The 15340-nt window shown below is 40.9% G+C and overlaps 1 pseudogene; it reads left to right on the top strand.

Annotated features, from left to right (window-relative positions):
• Nucleotides 1-4996: 4996 nt before the first annotated feature.
• Nucleotides 4997-13361, top strand: LOC117269902 (alpha-(1,3)-fucosyltransferase 7 pseudogene; annotated as a pseudogene).
• Nucleotides 13362-15340: the final 1979 nt, after the last annotated feature.

The following is a 15340-nucleotide window of genomic DNA, read 5'->3' as shown; positions in this document are numbered from 1 at the left end:
TGGACCTTAAACTAATGACTCAGCAAAACAAAACTCTAGTTAGTGAAACTGAAAGCAAAGGTCTTCCACAGAGTTTTTTTTTTTTTTAAAATGAAGTGATCTACCTGTCTCTACATACCTATTATAAATCAAAATCAAAATAGCCCTTGCAAAAATCATCACTGTGGCAAAAAAAAATCAAAAATCAAAATATTATCATGGTAGGGGGGACTAGGGTTGGTTGGCACACAGCTATTTTTTTGGTCCTTAGAAGGTCACAGAAACATAAATGTAACATCAAAGTGTTAGCTTTTTTATTTCTAGTTAAGAGACAAAGGAATCAGCTACATTTTGATATATGATTTGACAGTCTGCGATGAGTGATGGCAGCTGGCAAACATAATTCATCACAAAGTTGGGTCAAATGTGAGCGCTATTGGTTGGCACACTGATTTGGGGGATTGGTTGGCACATGTGCCAATCAATTCTAAATCTAACAATTGTAACTGTAACTGTATTTTGAGAAATTTAAACTATTTTAAAATAATAAAAACTATGTTTATATTGTTAGTTAATTATCATTATTCTGAATGGTCAATGGCAAAAGTAACTAGACATTCCTACTGATAACTTGCTTAAAAATTATGTTTGGTTTTAAAAATGGGCAGATATCTTATGAAATGTTCATGTTTTCTGGTTCTCGTTTGAATTAAATGCTCAAATTGTTTCCATTGGTTGCTTCATATTTTGTAACTATAGCATTTTAACAGTACGTCAACCAATCTCTTATGTGGGCTGGGTGACACAAATGCACAACATGAATTTAACCGCAAATCACCTAATTCTGGAAAAAAAAAAGTGCACATTAAAACATATTTATTTACAGCTGAGACCTTTAGCTTTCATTTGCTGCTGATTAGAATATTTTAACATAAACTATGCCAGAGAAATATGTAAAAGAGTGAAGAGTGTGCCATTCGACCCCTGTCTCCCCTACTTCCAATATTCGACATCATCATCATTATAGTAACCCACACCAGTGTTAGATAATAAAACATATAATCTAACTATCATATACTAGGGATGCATGATATTGGATTTTTTTTGCCAGTATCTGATGTGCCGATATGTAACAACTCATTTGACGGATAACCGATACCGATATTGACATATCCACTTTTTTCTCTACCTAATTTAGTGATCAAGTCTCTTCTGTAGTGGAATTAACATCGTAGTATGCATGCATGCGCTTATGGTGATGGCCCACCAGCAGATGGAGACATGAAATGCAGTGCTTTTTAATGTATGTATTAATTTATTGTGTAAATTAAGAAAAAGCATGTTGGCTGATTCTATTTTAAAGCCAATATTGGCTGATATTATTGTGCATCCCTAGTAGTATATACTATATAAGATCCTCTTGACTATATATTATACTTTATCAAATTGAAGGCTACAACGTGCGGTTTTATTCTGCACAATGTGCAATTTCTTTTTCTGGGTCATGGAAGCATGGGGGTCATATTCACAAAGCATCCTATAAAGAGCTGCTCAGAGTGAAAAAAATTATAGGAAAATTCTTCGAATTATGATGCTTTCTTAGAATCCTTAAAGTTAAGACCAGGTCCTTGTAAAGATAAAGGTTATTCACAATGCACCTTAGACCTTAAAAGAACTCCTAAGGTGAAAAACTGTTAGGAATAGAGAAGAGGAGTTTTAAGAGTTTCTTAAGGAGAGGAGAAAATGGTGGAAATGTAAAGAGGTGGGTTAAATATTCTCCAAACACATAATGGCAGTGAGTAAATAAAATGCTATGAGATAAGACTGTGCAGCGATAATGTTTGTGGTCAAACTCATTAGGGATAAACACACATTTCCCACCCAACGCAATAACGATATAATGCCAGAAACAAAATGATCACAACATCAAAATATTTGAAAAACTGAAAAAAAATGCAACAGTGCAGCAGTGACTGAAGTGATCACATGAACAATGACAACACTTTCACAGTCTCGTGCTGTCACGCAGTTCATTTCATTTCCACTGGGTGTCCACACCTTGCGTGCTCACACAAGATTGTTACTCTGACAACCAAACATCTGTTAAAAGAATGCGTCATACCTAGCAACAGGGGCAGCCACACCTCCTCAGTAAGATAAAAGTTTCTGTCCCTTCCTTGCTCAGAGTTGCTCTGAGAACTTTCCTAAATCACTCCTAAGCTAGGACTCCTTTCTAATTTTTTTTAGTCTAAATTGGGAGCTCTCTGAGAGTATTCTGGGAATATTTGTGAATATGTCCCCTGGACCATACCACTAAGCAAAAGTCCAGGGGCCTTATTCACAAACATTTTACATTGTTAGTGTGATCACTGTGCTGACAGAAGGCTGAGACAGACAAAAGTCGTCACTGCTGCACTGTTGCATTTTCTAAAATGGTACAGATTCATAGACGACATCTTCTGGATTTGTGATGGAAGTCCTGATGAATTAGCAGACTGCCATTCTGTTGAACAGTTTAGACAGCAACCCCCACTTTACATAGAACTGTAATAATGAAAAGGTGAGTTTCCTTGACATGTTGGTTATGAAAAACAAGGACTCAATCACTACAACACCCTACCAAAAGGACACTGACAAAAACACCTTGTTGCTGGCTACAAGTTTTCACCATACCCCCCTGAAAAAAGGGTCTCCCTATGAGTCAATTCTTCTGATTGAGAGGGATTTGTCACTCCACGGAGGACTCTATGGAGAAGGCCGGGCACAAGGACTAAAGAGATCACTTGGTCCATGCTGATTTTGACTATAAGACGAAATCCAGTCAAGAAACACAAGCACGCTTGCATACCCTCCCTAAAGCCAACTACCGCTGCAGCAGCTGTGCACCTTGAAAACTGATCCCCACACAGGTTAAAGATTTCCCAGACTTGTGCATCCACACATGATCTACCTGACACACTGTCCATGTGGGCTTGCTGGGAAAACCACCAGAAAACTCAAACAAAATATCAGTGAGCACAAAAACTAGTATTTGCAGGGTTTCCGCCAGAGAAGTTGTTATGCCAGGCGGGGGGTGGTTACCGTGTGTAAAGGTGTGATGATTATATTACCTGCCCACTGCCCCACAGTCATTTAGTTCATTTTTGCATATCTGCGCCATGTTCATCAAATAAAAAAAAACTTGAATTTGTAAAATACTAAGCTTGTTATCAATACTTAGTAGGACAATAGAGTTGTCAGCATAGTTGTGGCGGAGTGAGACGTCTGTCCTCGCTCCTGCTATCTGCTGTAAACACATGAAGCTGCTCCCATGTCTCCCCGGGTCTTGGTGCTTGTTTGCGGCAGAAACTCTCCCATCCTCTGGCTCGTCCCCGCATCTGTGTTCGCGGCTGACAGGTGTTGTGCCGTATTAAGCACGCCTGCTGTGAAAAGCACCCATGGTCGCGGCGGGAACGCGCATTCCCGCGACCAGAGGACGACCCGTTGGCAACAGCCTGAAGCCCGTCGTCACTAACTCTTAAGTAAGGGTAAGATCTAATGATGAAATTATGTAACACAAGTAATGACTTAAAGCTGCAGTAGGTAGAAAGCCTGAAAACGGTTGATTTTTGAGTCTCATCTGAGTTAGGTTTTGCTCGTCTCCACCCTGAGCCCCTCCTACCAGACGAGCATGCGAGTATTTTATCCTACTTGGTTCTATTTCTCCCTCTCTGGGAGCCTCGGCTCTCCCTCACCACGCAGCAACCCTCCCCATCCCTCCCTCGCGGCCCTGCACATACTCCCGAGGCTCACCGCGCAGCAGCCCGCCCCATCCCTCTCTCGCAGACCTGCACATACTCCCGAGGCTCGGGTCTCGCTTTCCGCGGAGAGCCCTCGGCTCCGCTCCCACGGCCAACCCTCACGCCAGGGCTCTGGGGAACCGAGTTCTGTCTTCCTTTTTTTGGGTTGTTTAGCCATGTAGGCAGTTGTAGCCAATGCTGGAATAGCTATTTTACCTGGTGCGCTGTTTGCCATTGCCGCTTGCTCTCCCCTTCTGCCGGCGGCACAGGAACGCACATATGCAGTAGAACAGCCAATAGGAATGCAGTGGTCTGAGCTGACCTTTGACAGGTTGATGCACATCGGCACGATACTGATTCTTTAGAGGCTGAACACAGAGCCATGGTTATGCCAAAACAATGTTGCCTACTGGAGCTTCAAGTGTTTGATTAGTAACTGTAATGTGATTGCTGCATTTAGGGACAGTAGTGCCTTACACTACTCGTTACTGAAAAAAGTGGTAACGCGTTACTTTGTAATTACACCCAACACTGTTAATGATCCACACCATGACATCTCCTTATCACATCTCTGTGGTATTGAACAGGTCACTCTGCCACCTAGGGGTGATGACCATGACAAACTACTGAAGCAGTGGGAGACTTACTAGATTTATACTCTTCAAACGTTGGCTCTGAAAAGGACTGAATCCGTTTTACGTCTGAAACCTCCCTCAACAATGGGCTTGAGACCAGAGCCGATGTAAAGAAGCTAAAACTGGAGTGATGTGACCACATCTCTTGGTTCTGGTTAAAAGCCTGGCAGCTGAATTCTGTACAATCTGGAGTTGATTTTTAAGATTTACCCCAGGGGTTCCTAGTTCACCCCCAGATAGTCATGGATACTTAGAGATATGTGCACATATTATCAGGTTCCTTTACCAGTGTGACCTGTTGATTGTGTCCTTTTACATTTGTAAGCAAAGGTTCTTCATGATTTTTTTAGGCCTTTACGACCTTTATGTTTATATATTATATTTTCCAAAAAGTCAGTTTCATCAAGGTCTTCTTGAATGGCTCTTAGTCTGGTTCCTCTCCTGGGACCACTTTGCCTTGGGGACCCTACGAGGGGCTATTAGCCCCAGACAACACAGGTCCCAGGCTCACAGGGTCACGCAAACCCCTCCACCATGTTAAAGTGGCCATTCTCGGAGCAGCATGCACTTGGCCAGTTTCCAGCCAAGTGTGAAGCGGTCGGCATGAGAATCAGCATCTCCAAGTCTGAGGCCATGGATCTCTGCCGGAAACTGGTGGATTGCCTCCTCCGGGATGGGGGAGAGTTACTGCCTCAAGCAAGGGAGTTCGTGAGATGGATTAACGGTTTGGTGCGGCTTCTGCAGTGATGCAGGCGCTGTGCCGATCTGTGGTGGTGAAAATGGAGCTGAGCTGGAAGACAAAGCTTTCGATTTACTGGTCCATCTATGTCTCAACCCTCACCTACGGTCATGAGCTCTGGGTAATGACCGAAAGAATGACATCTTGGATTCCTCCGAAGGGTAGCTGGGTTCAGCCTTAGAGATAAGGTAAGGAGATCGGACATCCGGACGGAGCTTAATGTAGTGCTGCTGCTCCTTCGTGTCAAAAGGGGTCAGATGAGGTGGTCCAGGAATCTGATCAGGATGACTCCAGGGCACCTCCCGCTGGAGGTGTTTTGGGCACGTCCGACTGGTAGGAGGCCCCGGGGCAGACCCAGAACACGCTGGAGGGATTACATATCTCATCTGGCCTGGGAACACCTTGGGGTACCCCAGAAGGAGCTGGAAAGCGTTGCTGGGGAGAGGGACGTCTGGGGTGCTTTCCTTGGCCTGCTGCCCCCGTGACCAGGCCCCGGATAAACGGATGAAAATGGATGGATGGATTTTCTCAAAATGTGTTATTGGTGTTGGCTTTTTTTCTATATGCTGTGTTAGGTTCATCCACAAGTGACACCTGTATTGTTTGACTGCAGTTACCATTTGGGGGGCTGAAGGATTTAAGTATGCAGTCTTGATAGAGTGGAGAGTAATTTGATTATTGTGTTATATATTTTGATGCAGTTCTGTCCAGTGGCATTTTGGAGGCCTTGTTGTATTCATTATAAAGTTTCCTATTTGTGTATCGATGCTCACTTTCCATGAAAACATATAATAATAATAATAATAATAATAATAATAAATCAATTTTATATAGCGCCTTTCAAGAAACCCAAGGTCTTTTCACAATTGCAAACAACCACAAAATCACACAGACAACCACAAAATCACATGACATGAACAAACAGAAAACACAACTAGCTGGCGAAAGCCAGCAGGAAAAGGTGCCTCTTTAGCTGAGATTTAAAGGAGTCCAGAGTTGGTGCCTGGCGAATCTCCAGCGGAAGCGAGTTCCAGAGGGTGGGAGCTGCCACACTGAAGGCCCTGCTCCCAAAGGTTTGCCTTCTAGTACGAGGAATTGAAAGGAGGCCCAAGTCCGCAGATCGCAGGTTCCGGGACGGGTGGTGGACATGAAGGAGGTCTGTTAAATACTGAGGGGCAAGGGTGTGCAGAGATTTGTAGGTGAGCAGGAGAAGTTTGAAGGTGATCCGGAACTTAACAGGAAGCCAGTGCAGTTGTATCCCTACAAGTTTTTCTTACTAATGCAAGCTGAGAGATTTTGAAATGTATTTTTTGGGATAGTGGGGCGGCATAGCTCAATATTTTTCTAGAATTGTTCAATTTTGTGATAAAAGCACCAAATTTGGCAGATGTGTTGACAAATATATTTAGAACAAATCTGGATATTGGGGCATCAGAAACTCGCCCCCTGGTGGCCATAGCAGGCAATTGAATCCTACCTGCCCATGGACCCTTCCTGTTAATTGGATCCACTCCAAAATGTAATGGCTTCTAAGTTGGACCACGCTACATGCCTCCGCCAAGTTTTGTGAAAATCGGTTGGACACTTTTCACGTAATCCTCATCCAAAAAGTGAATGGAAGTGAATGGGAGGCCATGTGTGGGCGGCCGTGGACACGCCCCCTGAGTTGGACCAACACCAAAATTTAATGTATTCTAAGTTGGCATGTGTTACATCCCTCCACCGAATTTTGTGAAAATCCATCAGGCAGTTATGTATTCTGCTAACAAACTAATAAATTGGGCGGCATAGCTAAAAAATTGTTCATTTTTGTGATAAAAGCGCCAAATTTGGTACATTTATATCTTAATATACTGAAATAGAACACTTTGGTCACCCCTCAAGCTGCTGTTACCATGTTTTCAGCACCACAAATATGATTTAGAGACCAGTTATTCTTGATTTTTACTGAAAATTTTAGCTGTTGAACTTAACCACTTCTATGTCTTCTGGGAATGGTTTTCATATAAGCATGTGCAGGTTTCTTCCACGTGCACTTTTTAAAACCTTTTTATTCCATTTTTTTTTTTGCATTTATGTATGTGAAACAAATCAAATAAATAAAAAAAAATGCAACAATATTTAGCCTCCAATTGCACTACCTGATATTTAGATTTCTAAATACAGCTTGTATCTTTATATACAGTTCAACTTAGGACTCAGTCATGCAAAGTGAAAGCCATGTGACAACAACATCCAGAAACGCAGCTGACTTCCTCATGCCCAAGCTTAACTGAGATGGACTGACTGGAGTGGGAAAGTGTGCAGTGGTCTGACGAGTGCATATTTCAAATTGTTTCTGGAAATCATTGTGACTTCTGAGCTAAAGAGGAATTCAGATTGTTATCAGAACAAAAAAATCCAAAGCCAGCATTTGCAATGTTCTGTTAGTGTGTTATTGCCCGTGGCTTCATTGGTTATTTACACAACTATGAAAATACCAGAATGCTGAGAGGTACATACGGGTTTAGATAAAGTCTTTTACGGGATGCCCCTACTTCTTCAAACATGGCTTCATATAAAAAGAGTGCAGGTACTAGACTGACCTGCCAAACTTGATCTTTTATCAGGTCATAAAATTGTTAATTGTTTGTTTGGTCCATCTCATTCCTCAGTATTTAATTTGCAATTAAAATAATTGTAAATTGTAGTAGTAGTATAAAAGTTGAAGATTTTCTGCATATAATATCATTAAAAAGTATTCCTCAGCTTTTTATTGTCATACTTTATATTATTGAACAGTTTCCTTATGTTTATTCAACTTCGATACATAATTCCTCAGCTTGCAGTAATTTTGCCAATCTGATATGTAGCTTGAATTATTTGCCATTTCCTTTGCTTGATTCCTGTGTATCATACAATTCTTCAATTCATCATCAATCCAAGGGGATATAACATTATTTAAAGGTTCTCTTTTCCAATGGTGCACGCTAATCAATTATTTTCACAAATAGCTTATTAAAGGTTTCAGGTACTTCATGTGGATCATCATTCATTGACACATTTTCCCAGCACATATTTTTAACATCCTCAATAAAAGAGTACAACAATAAAACTTTCTGGAAATGTTTATATGATCTCTTAACAATGATCGTAGCTCCTGCTTTAGAAACTTTTGGCTTCCTCACTACTGCCATTACATTATGATCACTACATCCAAAAGGCACTGACATAACTTCAAATATAGCTCCATTGAGTTAGTAAAGATACAATGTACACCAGTAAATGTTTTGGATCCATCACTTTTCATACACACTAGGTGGTTTAGATACTACTCATGTTAGACCACATGCATCTGCTACAGTGGGAAGCTATAGTCATGAGTGGACAACATGACAACATAACTAGTTCCAGTCAATGTTAAGGTCCTTCAGGAAACAGATTTTTCATTATCATGACCACACATCTAACATACCACAAAATGTATGCATGCAAGGGAGTTCTTCTGAAATCAATCAATCAATCAATCAATTTTATTTATAAAGCCCAATATCACAAATCACAATTTGCCTCACAGGGCTTTACAGCATACAACATCCCTCTATCCTTTGGACCCTCACAGTGGATAAGGAAAAACTCCCCCAAAAAAAACCTTTAACGGGGGAAAAAAATGGTAGAAACCTCAGGAAGAGCAACTGAGGAGGGATCCCTCTTCCAGGATGGACAGATGTACAATAGATGTCGTACAGAACAGATCAACATAATAAATTAACAGTAATCCGTATGACACAATGAGACAGAAAGAGACAGAGACAGAGAGAGATGCAGGACAGATGGTAACGATAATAGCTTATAACAACATTAATGAAAGTAATAATATTATAATTATAATTCTGGCTATAGTGGTACAATATGTTGAAAGTATCTATTAATATCTGATAGTATACATATGTGACAATAATAATCACATGTGTATAATAACAGTAGAAGTATGACTAATGATAACAGCAGCAGCAGGAGGCATCTGGCAGGACCACGGCAGCAGCACAGCCACACACGTCACACTATCCAGGCACCGCTGCGATATGAGTTAACCTGCGAGACAGTGGAGCACAAAGGCTCCAGAGAAGAAGCTGAGTTAGTGACATGAAGTACGGCCGAGTTAGCAAAATGCAGAATCAGGACATGAGAGAGAGAGAGAGAGAGAGAGAGAGAGAGAGAAGGAGAGAAGGTGCCCGGTGTATTATAAGAGATCCCCTGTCAGACTAGGTCTAAGTCAGCCTAACTAGGGACTGGTACAAGGCAAGCCTGAGCCGACCCTAACTATAAGCTTTATCAAAGAGGAAAGTCTTAAGTCTAGTCTTAAATGTGGAGACGGTGTCTGCCTCCCGGACCGTAACAGGAAGATGATTCCACAGGAGAGGAGCCTGATAGCTGAAGGCTCTGGCTCCTGATCTACTTTTGGAGACTTTAGGGACCATGAGTAACCCTGCATTCTCAGAGCGCAGTGTTCTGGTGGGGTAATAGGGCACTATGAGCTCTTTGAGATATGATGGAGCCTGACCATTTAGAGCTTTATAAGTTAGGAGTAGGATTTTAAATTAAATTCTGGATTTTACAGGGAGCCAGTGCAGAGAAGCTAAAACGGGAGAAATATGATCTTGTTTCTTAGTTCCTGTTAGTAGTGCATTCTGAATTAGCTGGAGAGTTTTTAAAGACTTATTAGAGCTACCTGATAATAGGGAGTTACAGTAATCCAGCCTAGAGGTAACAAAAGCGTGGACCAATTTTTCTGCATTTTTTCAAGTCAGGATAGGCCTAATTTTCGCAATATTACGCAGATGAAAAAATGCAGTCCGTGAGGTTTGTTTTAAATGAGAATTAAAAGACAATTCTTGGTCAAATATTACTCTGAGGTTTTTTGGGTAGTGCTAGAGGCTAGAGCCAATGCCAATGCCATCTAGAGAAACTATGTCATCAGATAAAGAGTCTCTGACAAGCCATCTAATCTGCCATCTTTCACAGCTATCTTCATCACAGTCACATGCATTGTGCGAAGACAATGCCCTGCCCTAATTTACCTCTGATTGGCTAAGGAAAGAAACAGTAATGCTGCCAGTGCAGGTTAGATAGATGATGGCTTGCCTGCTGGCTAAGAAAGCAAAGGATAGTAAAGGATTGGGCATTCCAGCTCTTGTGGACAGAGGAGTGGATTTTTGTGTGTCAGAAGGAGCGTGCTGTGTGGACTTCATGTCTTGAAACGGTGCTTGCAGAACATCAAATGCCATTTTGAGACCATACACAACAAAACTTTAAGGATGACCCATCAAACATGCTTTGTCCAGGTATGAGAAGCAAGCAAACAGCCTCAGTGTCTTTGTTCATTGCATTCAAAATGTGGAAAGTCATTTAGTGACGAACAGTTGTTTATACGAGGGTATAGGCAACACAGGGTATACCCACCTCTTTTTCTATGTAGGGGTAGGTAATTTTGACTCTATCAACACCAAATTTGCTTCACCACCTTATGTAATTGAGAGACACATTTCTATCATAAATGAGCAAGATCGGTTAAAAAAACATTGCCGTCATCAATCAAAAGCTTCTCAACAGGCAGGGCTTAGCAGTTATTTGGTCATAACTCATTAAAAATAAATCTTGGTAGATTTGTTCAGTATATGTTGGGGGATAATAAATGTACCAAAGCATTTTGAGCTGATTAACAGGGGGCGCAACAAATAGCTCATAATGGAATTTCAGTGTAAGAAATGCAAATTTATCATACAAACCATCAGCCAAAATGTTCTTTTCTATCTCTCCTTAGAAATTACAGAAAAGATTTCCAAAGTAACTGCATGAAATGTCTTATGACTTTCTGCTTTTTTTCACCCCCTTTTGTCCATGTAGAAAAAATGGAAGCTAATAGACAAGTTTCTCGAGTTGTGGAGGAGCAGGAAGCTGCCTCTGGTTTTACTGGGTGGTGGCGAGTCTTCTTCATACTGGGAGTCACGGGCTGACTTGTTGAAAAGCCTGATGGTGAGTCCTCATTACAGTCATCACTGCTGTTGGTCAGTTACACAGACACTAAAACAAAACCTACACGGCGTGTACAGAAAGGTGTTTTCATCCATCAGTACATATGGAATTCATTTGGTTTCCACTGTTTTTGCTTCACACTGCCACACCCTAAGAATCTCCCTTTGAGATGGTGTCTCATTTTTCCTGTTTACAAATGGCAGTGTCACGCTTACCAACTGTTTCGGTACTGTCTGTGAGCCTCCAGCAGTAACCTTGAGCAGACTTTAAATGGAAACTTTATGCACTGAATAAAATATGGTGTCCCTGAATATGTAATATATGGGCTCCAAATCTTCACTGTTTTTATCCCAAAAGTTAGAAACTAGTGAGTAAAATTTGTGTATAATTTTAACAACATTGTATAATTTAAAGCTCTCATTCAATTTGAAAACATTGTATTTACCGAGTTATAAGTGCACATTGTTATTAAAAGACCACTTAAATGTGAATAGTTATAAAGTTATAAATCATGGGCATTTCCTTAAATGAAAATTAATTAGCAATTTCTGGGAGCATTTCATGCCTGCAGTCAACAGTAGAGAGATGACAGGAAATGAGGGGAGAGAGATGGAGACTGACATGCAACAAAGATCCTCAGCTGTACTCAAACTGGGGACATTAAAATTCACCATCAGTGCATTAACATCTACACTCACCAGGGCATCCACAGATTGATTTAAAAAGTCTGTGTTGCTCACAGCAGTTGTTTTACACCATCTGAAAAATGAATGGACACTAAACAGAAAGAAAAGTGCATTCAAATTTTTAAAAACTGCTGCATAGTTTGCAAGATGGTTAGATGTGATGTTAAATATACTGGAAACCTGCAAATATCGCTGATATGATCATATAACATCTGCTTAAGACAAAAGGTAAAACAACAAAAGCCTCATTGCTCCTTTATAATCCTACTTCTTTATTCCCTTTTGTGACAGGGGTGTAATAACATTACAAAGACTGTACTCAACTTCATGAAGATCCGTTTCCTCCTCTCCTTTCTCTGTGTTTTAACACTGGGTCTTCTTGTTGGATGGCCAAGAGGATTCCACACCCTGACAGCCAAAATTCCTGCCAACTTCCGTTACTGGAGCAGAAGTGGACAAGTCACCATCTTGATGTGGCACTGGCCCTTCGGTAAGTCATCAAGCCTGCAGGGTGATGTTTGCTGGGATCTCTACCGCATCCCTAACTGTAAATTGGTGGACCAGCGCTCCTTGTTCCCCTTTGCTGATGTGGTGGTGTTCCACAACAGAGAGCTGTCAGAGGGCACCGAAAAACTGCCCCTGCACCTTCCACGGCCACGGGGCCAGAGGTGGGCTTGGATGACTATGGAGTCCCCTGCTCACAATGGAGACTTGTACCAGTATGCAAATATCTTCAACATGACCATAACCCACAGGAGGGATGCTGATATCAGTATACCCTATGGTGAGCGGATACCTAAGAAGGCTGAAGGACATCTGCCGGAAGACGTCCCTCAGAATAAGAGCTTCTTAGCCTGTTGGGTGGTCAGCAACTACAGGGCCCACCACAGGAGAACCCAAGTGTATAAGGAGCTCAGTGCCAGAATTCCTGTGAAGGTTTACGGTCAGTGGGCAAATACACCCCTCGACGCTTCAGCTCTCTTACCTACAATCTCTCGCTGCTACTTCTATTTGGCTTTTGAGAACTCAATCGCCAAAGATTACATCACAGAGAAGCTGTGGAGGAATGCTTACCAAAGTGGGGCAGTGCCTGTCGTCCTTGGACACCATTAGAGGATTACAAAGCCGTGGCTCCACCTAATTCTTTCATCCATGTTGATGAGTTTGCATCAGTCAAAGACTTGGCAAAGTATCTACAACAGCTTGCAGAGGACAAGAAACGCTACAGTGAGTATTTTGCCTGGAAACGTCAGTGGAAAGTGAAGCTGTACACAGACTGGAGGGAGAGAGTGTGCAAGATCTGCTCACAGTACAACAGTTTACCTCAGGAGAAAATTTACTCCGACCTACAGGCTTGGAACAAGGCTAATAACAGCTGAGTTTGCCTAGTTGTTAAGGTGTCACTTACCACATCAGAATCAGAATAGAATTGATTACCAAATAGGTTTTCACTTACGAGCAATTAGCTATAAGAGGAAAGTTAAGACCAAACACCATCACTTCTGTTTTCTTTTCATCACAATTTAAAAAAGTTCTGTCTTTGAGACATAACAGAAGTGGTTTAAGCAAGAAAGCATCTTTCTCCTTTAGCTGCACATATATTTATCGTCAGCATAACAATGGAAAGAAATACCATGCTTTCTAAGGATGGAACCCTGTGGCAGTAAATAGAGAAAAGCAGGGGCCCTAAAATTGAACCCTGTGGAACCCCATATAACAGAGGAGCAGAGCAGGACTCAGAACCACCAATTAAAGTAAAAATATGACAAAGACACTTTTAAAAAGTCCTAATACATAACTAATATACGATAAAAGAAAAAACAACACGCACAAAAAAGCTGTGGCGGCCATGAGCAGTGCTGTTTTGGTAAACATTTTAGACAAAGTGGAAGACATCATGACTGCTTTATTTTTATCTTAATATTTTTATTAATGTTTATGTGCATCATACTTATCTTGCTTCTAACACTGATGATGCATTTTTTTCAGAGTGCGTTTAGTTTTAATGCTATTGATCTGCCAATGAAATAAATCGGCAAACAGTGATAATCAGACCAAGAGAAACATTGTTGACAAAAAAGACTGAGACTTGAGGCTTGGGAAAATGTTCTCCAAGGACGTAGCAGAAACAGAGCCAGCTACTTATTGAAAGGTCAATTAAGTAGTCTACATCCATCAAAAACTACTGAGTGATCATTGGTGGACACACGATGGTGGAGGCCTTTAAAACACTGAAGACAAGTTTTCCTTTCGGTTTTATATTAAATATTTTGTTTTAGATGCTCCTTGCAAATAAGGGGAGGATCATGAGAATCAGAAAAGGATTTATTGCCAAGTAGGTTTTCACTTACAAGGAATTTGCTTTGGTTTTTTTGGTGCATACATAGTAATGTGTTAACATATGACAACATCATGACCAATAAAAGTTTGATTAGATTTAATGTCCTCTCTTTACTCAAAGGGAAAAGGCCTTGAGCTTGAAATCAACTGTGTCTAAGCACAGACGTAAGCCTGTGTACGAAGCTTATATAGTTTTGTAATTGTTGTTTTTTTTAGGAGGGGGGGCCACTTGTAAGCCCACTCAGGTTTTTATGACCTCTCCTGCACATTTTGTCTTATATTTTTTTCTCTCTACTGCTGCAATTGCTGTGTCAGCGTATCCTATCTAAGCAATTTTATATTTTCATAATGCGGTACCATTCAGAGAGCAGGCACCATTTAAATGACTTGATATCAAAAAGCTTACTTTTTTTTCTTTGTATTTGGTATTTGTCACTTTATGTTTGTACTGTATTTTGTACGAAAGAAATTGTCACTAAGTGTCATAACAGGAAATACCATGAATAACATGTGATCCAAATGAAGCTCAACTTCATCAAACCTATGACAAACAGGAGGTATTTTCAGTGACTGTAGGTAATGATTCAGTTTGTTCACGTGCCTCATTAGGACCAAATTAACTATTAAACTGAAACTTTACGGGCATCTATATCCTCCTGAGACGCTGTGGTTTCATATGAGGACATCACATTTTGGGTATACTGGACCTTATACTTCATTCTGCTTAACTAAGACCTGTTGTCCTCATCTGTGGACACCTTTTGTGCCATCTAGTGGTAGTGATGATTAAAACTGAAGTTTTTATCATCGGTCCTGAGGCTCAGAGAGAGAAACACTTATCTAAACTGCAGGCATTGTCCTTAAACCCATTAAATCAAGTTAAAAACCTGGGCGTCATTTTTGACTCTGAGCTTACTTTTATTCCACATATTAAGCATGTAACAAAAACAAGTTTTTATCATCTAAAAGACACAGCCAGACAGCTTTTACAGAACTCAGCTGCACGTGTACTGACAAAGACCAGAAGGCGGGCCCACATTACACCTGTTTTAAAATCACTGTATTGGCTGCCCGTGTGTTTCAGGATTGATTTTAAGGTTCTTTTAATGGTTTTTAAATGTCTTAATGGTCTTGGGCCTTCTTATCTTACAGAACTGTTTGCACCCT

Source organism: Epinephelus lanceolatus, chromosome 19, assembly GCF_041903045.1.
Source record: "Epinephelus lanceolatus isolate andai-2023 chromosome 19, ASM4190304v1, whole genome shotgun sequence".
Classification (NCBI taxonomy): Eukaryota; Metazoa; Chordata; class Actinopteri; order Perciformes; family Serranidae; genus Epinephelus; species Epinephelus lanceolatus.
This window is presented reverse-complemented; position numbering and strand designations above follow the sequence as displayed.